The sequence below is a fragment of the Drosophila simulans genome, chromosome 3R (assembly GCF_016746395.2).
Source record: "Drosophila simulans strain w501 chromosome 3R, Prin_Dsim_3.1, whole genome shotgun sequence".
In the NCBI taxonomy this organism is placed as follows: domain Eukaryota; kingdom Metazoa; phylum Arthropoda; class Insecta; order Diptera; family Drosophilidae; genus Drosophila; species Drosophila simulans.
This window is the reverse complement of record NC_052523.2, coordinates 2883201-2895313: the sequence shown is the minus strand read 5'-3', so window position 1 is coordinate 2895313 and position 12113 is coordinate 2883201. Positions and strand designations below refer to the sequence as shown.

General features: G+C 38.5%; 1 protein-coding gene across 4 annotated transcripts in view; it reads right to left on the bottom strand.

The window, feature by feature from the left end:
• Positions 1 to 11264, bottom strand: part of LOC6726969 (histone-lysine N-methyltransferase, H3 lysine-79 specific) — a 41020-nt gene extending 29756 nt beyond the window's left edge. For 2 of the 4 annotated variants that reach the window (XM_039295875.2, XR_005544335.2), the window contains exon 1: positions 10307 to 11264. The gene's annotated coding sequence lies outside the window, so the exon portion shown is untranslated. The remainder of the gene's footprint in view (positions 1 to 10306) is intronic. The other 2 variants (XM_044923456.1, XM_016176204.3) reach the window with 2 other exon arrangements.
• Between the last annotated feature and the right edge of the window lie 849 nt (positions 11265 to 12113).

Below are 12113 nucleotides of genomic sequence, written 5' to 3'. Positions count from 1 at the left end.
AAAGAATAAAGCATTTGTGCTTACCATCTGGCGATTTAATGGAATCTTATCCCCCGGACTTACGGGGTAATCCACAGTGGGCAGCACTAGTTTTCGAGTGGCGCTGACGTCGCTGCCAGCAGCCGAAAAAGGCCAAAGGGCGAGGGGTGGGGCGGTGTAAAATCGATAAAATCAAGGGCAGACAATGCTGATGCCGCTGCCGACGTCGCTGCTCCCGAAGGCAGCGCACGTGAGGCGACCGCTCCTTCTTCTGCCTCTTCTGGTGGGTGGTGGGTGGGTGGTTGGGTGGTGTTCGTTCTGCTGGAAGCGACAGCAACCCCCAAGGCAGCATTATTGTGAAAGTTTCCGACTGCGCGAGAGTGTGTTTGACTTTGTGTGTGTGTGTGTGTGCGAACGGAGGCAGTAAAACGAAATGAGAAAGCATGAAAAATAATCATTTTGCGGAGTTACTCCCTCAACGCCCACCCCCTCATCACCCCCTCATCCGCACCTCCCCTAAATCCCGAAGAAACTTTTTTTGGGCGGTGCCTGGCAAAATATTTCAAATTGCAAAGCAGCAGCTGAAAAAGTAGAGCCCTTAGAGGTTGGTGGGCCCTTTGTTGCACAGCCGAGGTCAAGTTACTAGATTCGGTCACTTTACTAACACTGTTGAGTATTGCAAAGTGAATAAATGCCACGTGCCACATGTTGAAAGTATGTAATAAGTTGCACTTTACCATATCAATGGAGCATGTCAGGGCTTACAAGTTCTATTAACTTGGCCCAAACTGTTCAACGGGGAGATGCTCCCTGCTCACTCTCCATTTCGCTTTCTTCGTGTCTGCCTTAGTGATTTTGGGCGCTGTCAGCGGCAGAAGGACGAAGATGGCCAAAAGGACGAAGTGGCTGAAACGGAGCAGCTGGAGGAGCAAGGAGCAAGGAGCAGCGGCTTCTGTTTCGCCTGCTTTTATTTTGGGCTCGCAAAAACTTTTTTGGGAGCGGATACGAGGGTGTCGTGGGTGCGGCTGTCCTGGCAGGATATTCTGCTGTGGAATAAGAAGGCGCGCCATCAAATTTAATGTGTGGACTAATAGAAAATGGCGTCTGCATTTAAATTTCCCTGAAGCTTTTGGCAAGGACGTCAGGGCGGATTCCCGTTATTTGATTTTCTTTTCTTTGTTTAAGTTGACTTTGCATTCAATTAATGTGAAAATGTCAAAGTTATGGATGAAGGAGATGGTGGGTGGTGGCTTGGGAATTGGGCTCGAGATGCCCCTTGTTGTTATTTGTAATGTGATCCAGCGAATGGAAAGAGATGGGCGTGGCAAATTTTCTTCATTCATCGTCCTTGTGTCTTTTACAAGTGTGCTTCAAGTTAAATGTTAAAGCAAGAACTTTAATATGTTGAAAGAACATGAGAAAGTTGAAATTAAGTGGGAAGCATTGTTATTTAATTTGATTCTCTTTAAAGGCATCACAATTAATTGCTTTTAAATAATGCGTCTGCAGATAGGACAATACACCGTTTAAATCAAATCAAATTGTTCCTAAATTAAACTTTAGCTAAGTCCATGTTTCATTTTCACAGATAAGCTATCACAATTTGAGCAATCTAATTGGCCATTAGGATGTTTTGTCTACAATCTCGCTCGTATTTCATCCTGTTTTCCTTTTCGCTTTGTTATCGCCACAATTTATCACAAAACACTTCTAGTTGGGCGAGAAGTTTTAAACATTTGACTTTGTGCTTTAATATCTAAACTGGCAAGAAGCTAAGCCAACAAAAACTTAATTAGCCATATTAGCAACAAAATATTCCACTTAAAGGTAATACAAACTTGAAGTAATTTAAATTTCAACAAAATGCTGGCCTGGAGAAAGCGAAGCCCTCGCAATCTATCTTCATATTCAATGAATTAAATTATCAGCATCAAAGTGAACCAGAGCAAGATGGCTTATAAGAAAAGCCTTTAGAGCCTCGAGCTTCTGCACACAGAAATAATTCCTATGGCAATATTTGGTCGATGAGATGGCATGCTAATTTTCAAGCTAAATATATTCACAGATTCAAAATTACAAATTACTTTTAAGACAATTCTAATTCCGAATAAAAAAATAAATAATCTTTTCATAATCAGAACTGTTTTGGGAAATATTCATTACCAGATACATTTCCAGGAATATTTACTTCCTCTTAAAAAGTCTACTAGCTAGTAAATCAGAAATAATATTCGTATCACAAAGAATCTATATATTTTAATGCAAGATTTCTTTCTGTGTGTGAAGAGCGGCAACAGCGCAGCGCCAAGAATGCCAAAGTAAAAATGGGCGCAAAAACTAGTTACACAAACACAAACGCACAGCTACAGCTGCAGACAAGATGCCAGCCCACCCAACCGCCACCCACTGACCTGGCACGTCTCCCCCGTCCTCCAGGGCCACCTCCATGCCTCCTCCCTCCCTCCATCCACCTTGCCTCCTCAGCAGACAGTGCCATCCAACCCCACCCCACTCTACCCAAAATTGGGCTTGGGGCGTTGTTGCCGCATTATTTTTATCAAAAATGTTATCAAAATGTGCGTTGCCAGCTGCGAGCGAGAGGGGCAAGAGGGGTGGGTAATGGGGGAAAAGGGATTTTCCGAGCGGCGGGGGCATTGAGAAAAGTGTGCTGAGCTTTTCACTGTGCGAATGAGGTCGAACGGTGGGTGGGGAGTGGGTGCTTTTCTGCTGGCTTAGATGGCACAAGAAAAAGTTGAAAATGAAAATAATGACAGCGTTGACTGAGAGAGGTTGGGAAATGGGGAGGGGGGAAAGCGGCAAAAGGAGGAGCCCAAAGCGGAGAAGGAAAAGTAGGGGGTGTTAAAAGTGTGGGCGGCGTTTGAGTGGGCCTTTTGGGGTGGCAAAGTAGGTGGTGTGTTGGATTTCCAGCTTTTGTTCGTTGCTTTTTGTTTTGTTTTGTCTACGAGAAAAAGTTGCACTTAGTTGTGTGCGTGTGTATGTGTGTGTGTGTTGGCTGTGGAATTTTGCGCATGTACGGCGAGCACATAATACATAAGTTATATGCCCGGGTATATATACACAACGCAACGTAAATTGTTATCGATTTTCCCTGTTGCCATGTAAGAGGAATGTGGCCCAAGGGGCCCGGGGAGGCTGAGGGGATCCGGGAATATAGATGAGGCACAGAGTACATGTGTGTGCCTTGTTTATGTTTATGGCATTTTAGCATAACGGCAGCGGCTAGGCTAAGTAAGTCCATCTATCTATCCGCAGCAACGGATGCCGCAGCATCTCAAAGATACACAGTGGCGAGCAAAATAATAGCGAATCGATATTGAGATGGAAAAAGATAGAAACTTTTTTTCAAGATTATCTATTAAATTATTAGTAATTTTTTGAATAAATAACACTAGCAGATTCATTTTTTTTAGTTTATTAAATGATTAAACTATTGAATTTTACAGCTACATATTAGGACCACTGGGTATTTCCAGAAATATTAACCTTAACGGATTATTACTTGCAATTTCAAGGCCATTTAATTTTGTGCAAAAGTCGAATGCTATTATCTTGGCTGCAAGCAAACGCATGTGGTTTTTTACTTCCCACGTCCCGATAGATACAAAAACTTAGTTAAAGACTGGGAAGCAATACCAGTGTATCTGCCAGAAACTTTTACCTATCTCTACTCCTCATCGTGCCACATAGCCGTGAATGAAAGAAATAATGTAATTTTATGCCACGGCTAGAAAAGGGCAAAGTTTTCCTAAGGATTCCTTATCTATTCCATTTTATTCCCAATCCTCCCTACCACTAATTATGGTTGTTTTCTCTGCGTATTCAGTCGCTGACATCTTGTTTATCTATGGGATTGGCCTTTGAATCTGCAAAACCCAAAGAAAATGTAATTTGTCAACATTTGATGATGGCATTATCCAACAGTTGAGGGACCAACTTAAAGAAACTGAGTTGCGTTTTAAGGATTATTTTGGTGTTTATACAACGTGAACTTCTAGCTTAAAGTTTAATTGGCCTTAGTTCGAATTTTCCATCAAAAGATATCATTTCTTTTGGTCTTATTCCAATCCTCATCACTTGTACATACTGCAAAAGCAAAAAAGAAATGGGCAACAGCCTGTTCTGACACGGAGGCACATGCCAAAATTCTTGATAAATCAGTCAATCACGCCATTTGATCAAAGATTACGGCTCCAAATGGAAGCCCAGGAAGCTCCCGATTCCATCGCCTCGTACGTGTTTGCAAGAAAATGGAAAAGCTAAGGAAAATACACATGTTTTGCATCGTTTTTTAGCTATATCAGAAGAGAAGTAAAAACATCAAAAACAAAGCCAAAAATATTATTTATTCTCGTTTAGGCAGGCATTTATATACCCTGATTAAATTAATTTTAAATATTAACATTGCTAAGCATCATTTCTAGTTCCAATTATAAGTATAATAAGTAAATTTGCACTCTATAAATAAATATATAAAGGTACATATTTACGAAATATTTATTATTTAAGCAGTATTATTATTTAAACAGTATATTATTATTGAAGCAGTAAAGAAAACCTTTATTTTTATCCTAATAAGTTCAAATTTTCTATATAAATTTCTTTATAAATTTTAAGTTTAGCAATTGAATAAGAATGAAGTGCCCAATCCGAAGTAGCCCTACGATAGGAAAATTGGTAAATCTTTTTTTGGCAGACAACTGGAAAAGCCATTTTATTAGTTTTCCTAGCTGCCGCCTTGCTTGCATTTTCTTTTTAACCCTAGAAGGGTCCATCGGACCGGGACCCCCTTAAATTTATGTTTTTTATTTTTCTCTTTTTTTTAAACTTATTCACTCCGACAGGCGGTGCCAGTTTGTCTTGGCTTCGCTTTCAAACACATGTTATGCTGTTTTGCCTTTTCATTGGCAGCTGCTGCCACAGTGGAAAATCAGGCAGCAGGGAAATCTGGAGCGAAACAACAAAGGCGGAAAACAAAAAGCAATACGCTGTTCGCATCCTGCAAAAGCACAAGGTGTGGCCGATGGAGCCGTAAAGGAAAAAGGAAAAGAATTAAGCAAACATTTATCGATTTATGTGCCAAGCGAGAACTTAAAGCTTAAACTGGAACAGCACGAAAAACGCGCGCGTCATGCGTGCTGGAAAAACAGCGACCAAAAATTGCCAACGACCCAAAAGGGGGTTTTAATGTACATATGTGTGTACATGCATATATAGAATATATAGATAGATATATATAAACTTGTGTGTCCCAGGCTGATTCGATTTTAAGCGAAGCCCATTAAACGACGAATCAGCACGAAAAATTGGAAAAGGGAATGAAGAGGCCAAAGAACGACCTCAATTTATATAACTGATTGGAGCCCATATTCGATGAATGAATTGTGTTTCGTACGAGCATGTGACGTTCACGTGAGATCAAAAAGACCACAATAATCCCATTGCCACCATGAAGAATCAAGGAGGATCTCTCCACGTCCTCTGCCCACTCTCTGCATACTCAAAAAACTTAAAAAATCCACCCACATCCACTCGAAAACCCACTTCAAAGGCGAGTGAAAATACATTAGGCTTTGGGCACATACAGAAACTGAAAACTGGCAACAGCGCACGAAGATGTCTTGAAGCGAAACCATAATCATCTATCTCTGAAATTTCAAAGAAGAAATCATTTTCACTTTTATTCCGTGGACAGACGATAAATATTAATATTATATTAAATTCTTTTAATTAGCATTGTAAGTAGTTAACATCTTGTAACATCTTTACAGTTCAATAATACAGTAATATTATATTATATTCCTTTAAATAATCAAAAGTCTTTCATATTCTTGAGCTTAAATTCTTTTAGACAGTCGAGTTGCAATTCCGAAGCGCAGAGTTTCCATTTTGTGCTATTTCAGTGACCAGAAACCAATTCCCTGTATCTAATGTCCCACACAAAGTTGCATATCCAGCGTATCTGAACAATAAAAATAAAATAAAAGCTGCACAGCACAAAAAAACGAAAAAAGAGAGGCAAGCAAAACAAATAAAGCCAGCAAACATTGCCGGCCAACAACTCCACGTAAACTTCACTTACTGTCTGGCTGTGGACCCCAATTCCTCTCTCTCTCTCCCCTTCCACACCAACTCCTCAGAGGGGGCTCCTCTTTCCCCCCTCTCTTCCACCCATTCTGCCGCCCATGCCGCCATTTATTGAAAGGCCTGCACGCAGTTTGTTTTTGTTTTTCTCTTTTTTGCTAGCTCAAACACAAAATTACTTTTTGTGGCTTGACTGGTGAGGTCTCTCTATCTCGCTTTTCCGTCTTTACCTCGCTCTCATTCCCTCTCTATCTGCCCTGCTTCCTCTCACTATCTATCTACAACTGGGGTCAACAAAATAGTACGTAGTCAAAAATGTAATTGCTTAAAAAAAACGTGGCATTTACAAATGGTACAGACTTTGTGTCGTAAAAAAGACAAACGTAAATTTCCGTAATTCTTAACCTTGAATTCAAATGAACACCTGTATAAATAAAATACACGTATTAAATTCCATTAAATACATTTTAGGAATGTTGAATATTTATTTTGCTAAATGTCTAAATGAAATGTCTAAAACAAATGGGCTAATAATTTTCTTGTCTCCATTTGATTTTTTCAACTGTATCCGAGTAAAACTACAGCATTGTCCTCAACTGTAGCTTTTTTCGTTTATCTTGCATGCTCTTTCTGTTTGTTATTGTGTGTGATAGCTTTTATTTAGTTTTTTGTTTTTCTTTTTTTTTAATAAATGCTTGGGTTCATTCAACTGTCAAAAAAGCACTATACACACACGTGGAAAGGGGCAGAGATAGACAAATAAAAAGAGAGAGGAATAAACAAGATCGAAGCTCACGACGTGCATACAAAAGATGTAAAGTTAATCGTTGGCGCTTCTTCTTCTTCGCCTGAAACATTTTAAATATTTATGTATCCTTCATTGCCGATTTCTCCCGTTTATATGTGTATGTAACTTTCCCGATTTTCCGCCAGCTGCTCTCGAACTTTTTGTTCTAAATTTAAGTTTAAATTCTAAACAGTGAACAACATTTTTCAACAGGCCCTTCCCTCCCACAGAATCCCCTCATCTTTGTTCACGAATTCCCTGTGCACTCGCATTCTGTAAGTTTTTCCTTGTTCCTTTACGAATTTGTTTATCTATTTTAGTTTCGGTGGCTGTGTGTGTGCGTGTTTGTTGTATTTATGGCATTGTTTCGCTTTCGAGTTTCCGCCATGAAAGTGCAGACCTCCAAAATGCAACTATTTCTGTCCCACATAGATACACAGCCAATTCGCAATAGTGTGAGTGTACGCCGTGACACAGGCAGCCGAAATTGTTCATAGGATATATTTATATATTTATAATCGAACAATGTGAAAAGTAAGTTTTCTGAACCCGTGCTGCTTCTAGTTTTTAGTTTTTACCGATCGAAATTGATTTGTAATAGAGTTTTTTTCGATGACTATAGAAACAGCGCCAAAAAGCAAAATCGTAATCTATGGAAGAAGAAGAATCAACCAGGAAGAGAAGCGGAAGATAAGAGGGAAGCAGCAAGACAAGAAAAGCACCCAAACAGAAAAAGCGTTACCAATACACAGAAGCATGAGCTGGCAACGGTATCTCTTCTTTACATACCCACATATGCACATATGCAGGCATCAAAAGCTGCTACGAGGAAGAAGAAGAAGAGGAGGAGCAAGAAGCGGGCTAGAAAACGAGGAAGAAACAGTAGGCGGAGTGGAGAGCGAAGTGCAATGGCAACAACAAAGTAAAGCAACAACAGCAAATTCAGGAGATAAAGTGGGAAGCAAAGCTGTCTGTTTTTCTTACTTGCGACTATGTGTGCGCAAAGACACTAGAATAACAAGATGCGTAACGGCCATACATTCGTTTGGCACTATGCAGCCACTTTTTTGGTGAAGGCCAAATTTGCTCTCTTTCCGCTCGCTCACGCTGAGAGCGTAAGAAATCTAATAATAGAATTTGCTTGCTTGTGTGAGTAAAAACAAGAGACGAGAATGCGTATATGTTGCGTGTTGTGCTAGAAGACGATTTTCGGGCCGAAATCAATTCTGATCGAAGAAACGAATTTACATATTTGGAGTTGTGGCCAATTTCGTAGCAATATGATGAAATAAAATAAAAATTCCCTGACTATTATAATTTTAAAATTTTTTAAATTCGTTTGTTAAAATCGCCGCTCGAATTAGCTACCGTTTACATATTTATATTTTGTTTTTATTTTATTCATAAAAATAATAATTATTTTTTAATTTCATAAAAAAATAATAATTTTATTTATAAATAATAAAAATAATATTTCATAATAATAATTCATAAAAAATAATAATACGTAGTAGAAACTAAAAATTAATAAAATAAATAAAAATATGAAAACAGTTCGTTGCAAAAGTCATATCGTCAGGCACGAAGTGCGGACACAAGCACTCAACAATCATTGCCATAATAATTTTTCTCAAGCCGCAAGCTGAATACCCTAATGACAAGTATTCTAATATAAAGTCATTTTCGAAATTTATTTTGTGATGTACATAGATTCGGCTATTACTATTTCTAAGCTTTATTTAAATAATAATAACGTTAAGGCAAGACAAAACAAGAATTTTTCGCATGGAGCCAATTAATTAAAAATAATATAGATTTAAAGTCAACGAACTTCTAAGGTGAAGGGCATATTTTGTCAAATTTACAATGCATGAGCACACGTATGCACACATACAGTTGTATGCTATCACTGTATGCGTAGAAAAGAGCTGTTTGCTGTAGCGCTCTCCGCTCTTTCTCTCTCGAACAAAAACTCAAGAGAGCCTGGAGCCACCTCTAGAGCCACGGCCAAAAAATCGCGTGCCAAAAATTTGTATGGCCGTTACGCATCTTGTTATTCTAGTGTCTTTGGTGTGCGTGTGTATCCAATGCAGCAGCGGCAACCAAAACAACAACAATCGAAGTACAGTGAACCGAAAGACTCGAAAACGATGTAAAAACACAAGTATGTAAGTATTAAACAATTCTTAAAGTTAACTGGTGTGCTGAGGGACAATGCAACTTCTTAACACAGTAACAGTGATTTTTTTTAATTACTAGTATTTCGTAACATTTTTAGACAACATTGAAACTTTGCAAGCAAAATCAGAGAAGCTTATTGGGAATTTGACTAGTGCATATTTCGTTTGTTATCCTTTTTAGTCGCTTTTTGAGCAAGCAAAAAAAGTTACATAGATGCATGACAAAAAACAGTCGATGCTGTTGCAACAACTTTTAATTGACAGAAAACTTGCGGTCAGGATAAATGGCCAAAGTCGAAGTGGCCAAATAGCACGCATGTTTTCCAAATCCCTTTCGGCCTAAATCTACATACATACATGCAGACAAATACAAATGTATAGCCGGTTCAACTAGTTGGTCATAATTGGTTTATGGTTTTCGATCCTTTTGCCTGTAATCAACAAGAAAAAACCCCTCTAACTTGGCTTTGGACACTTTTGCTCTTTTCGGGTCTAGTGTGTTCCTTTAATTGGATTGTGTTTGCTGCCACTGACAGCATTCAAAACTTTTAATGGACGTAACCAAAATCACAGAAATCACTGGTAAATTATTTAGCAGTGTTGGAACTCGCATGAATATTTAAATGGCAATGTTTATTCATTAGCAACCCATTTCGAATCATAATTCAGGGCATGAGCAGTTAAGTTCAAAACCTTGTTACTGTTACTAATCATATTAGTTGGCAAAATGAGCAATAATTTAAAAAAAAAAACAATGTTCAGAAATAACATTTTGACAAAACTAAAATCTCATATTCATTAAGTTGACACTAAGTTACGCTGCGACCGTGTTAAAAAAAGTTTTACTTTGTTAAAAAAAGTGGAAAATCTGTTCTGTATACTGCGTTTAATAAAGGTGAGTTCAAAGCAAATAAACATAGTTGTCAAACGACTGCTTATAAATTATCCACTTTAAATTTAAAGCCCTTATATGACACTTTTGTTTGGGCGAACGCCCATTGTCTTCCCACACGTTATAATTAACTGGCCCAGATTGCGGAGTATCCGGCACATGGGAAACCGATAAATAAATACGTTTGACTTTTCCCAAGGTCCGAGCCTGATATTACACTTCCGCTCTTATCGGAGAGGCAAACAGTAGGACCAGTGAACACACCAAAGTTAATATTACACGTTTTCAGAAGAGTTCTTCGCCGATTTTTCCCGGTCTTAACTCTTAAGTTCTTATTTCGCTTTCGGTTTAAAATATATTACTCACATTTCGCGCACTCAGCGCTCCGCTTCTTCTCCCGCTCTCTCCACGCGCTTTGTCAATTGATAAGCCGTTAGCCGACGCCTCTCTCTCTCACTGCTCTCTTTTAAAGTTCTTGGTTTTTGTTTTACTCCATTCGATCTTGTTGCTATTGTTGTTGTGGGTTTTGGTTGTTTGGTGTTGGTTGCATTCCAGTTAAGAAGATGGGGAAGACGAAGACGTTTGAAACCGCAGTTCTCTGATTAAGCAATACGATTAACCTTTGTTGTATTTTGCATTTACTATGTAATATAAATTTCGTTGTCAAGCGCTGCAAGAAACACGGAGATATACAAGATTACGTTTGACACTTTAGATTAGCTTTTATTCTTTTTCATACACAATTGTATGCACACTAACACACGCGCGGAAAAAACTCGCGGCGGCTGCTGCTGCTCTTCTTCTTGCTTCTCCACCTCTTCTTATTCTTCAAGCAGCAGCCTCTTTTTCTTCGTCGCTTTCGCTCTGCTCTTCGCTTCGTATATTTCATACAATTTTCTTTGTTGCAATTTAGGCATTTGTTTTAGCACACATGCACACTAAACACAGGCACGTACACACAGAGGCATTCACAGCAAATTATATTTTGCTGCTCTTTCTCTTTCACGCCGTACTGATTTGCCGCCTCGCTCTGGCTCACACACTCACACACTGGCTACTCACGTAATTCAGCTAACTTTTCGTATTCTTCCTTTGCGGCCAAATCTCACAATTAGCTCACTTCGATTCGCTGCGAGAACAAGCACGAGTATTGTATTGTATAATTAAGAATTTTTCTCCAATTTGCTACGACCCCAAAATGTTTCAGTACACACAGACACCACACACACACGCGCGCGACGAGGAGGACGACGCAGCGACACGTCCGTTATGTTCCAGCGAAAGAGAGAAACAAAAACACAAAAGGGAAACGGAGAATCCCTAACGGGTGGTAGAAAAATGCCTAACGCGAAAACGGAATCGAATAATCGATTGTTCACCATAAAAGTTGGGATTTTTGGTTGCTCAAAATTGCGTTACTTATGGAATGATTCGAACCGTTTATATTGATTGTGATAAACATAATATAGTGAATATCATTAAGTAACTATGAGAAATCCGTGCATAATAGATCGCTGAATGTCTTTCTTCTTTTGTACTTTTTACTTACTACTTTTAACGGGAGACATGTAATCTAATAACAGCTTTTTTTAATTGTTTCATGATACTTATGAATATTTTTGAGCTATTTAATTCAGAAATTAGCGACGTAAGGACGTAACACAAATACACATACGAATGCAATTCACATATTGATCATTCTGTATCTTAGTATTATTAATTGCCTGATATCAGTATTTGCGGTTGATTCAAATTGGGTTTGGCCCACTGTCCCCTAAACAATAATCAGTGTGCCCGTTCCGCGATTTCGCCAACAACTCCTAATCGAAAGTGGGACCCATAAGCAAAAATGAGCGCCAATCAATGACTTAAATTTAAATATTTATATTCAGAACTTTCTTTTAGCACTCAGCGTCAACATACCACCTTACAAGTTCCTTTCCCTTCTATTCTAAAGTCGTAAAGATTACATAATCACGAAATTTCAAATTTATTCGCATGGTATCAATAGAAATAAAAAATCGTTTATAATATAAACATAATGCATCGAAAATATCAAGCCCAAGATAAAAAAGAACTTATAAAGCTTATTTGTAATATGGTCCCGCATATTTTGCGCTATGAATAAAATGTTTATATTGACTTTTAATATGAAAATATGAAAACGGTCTGG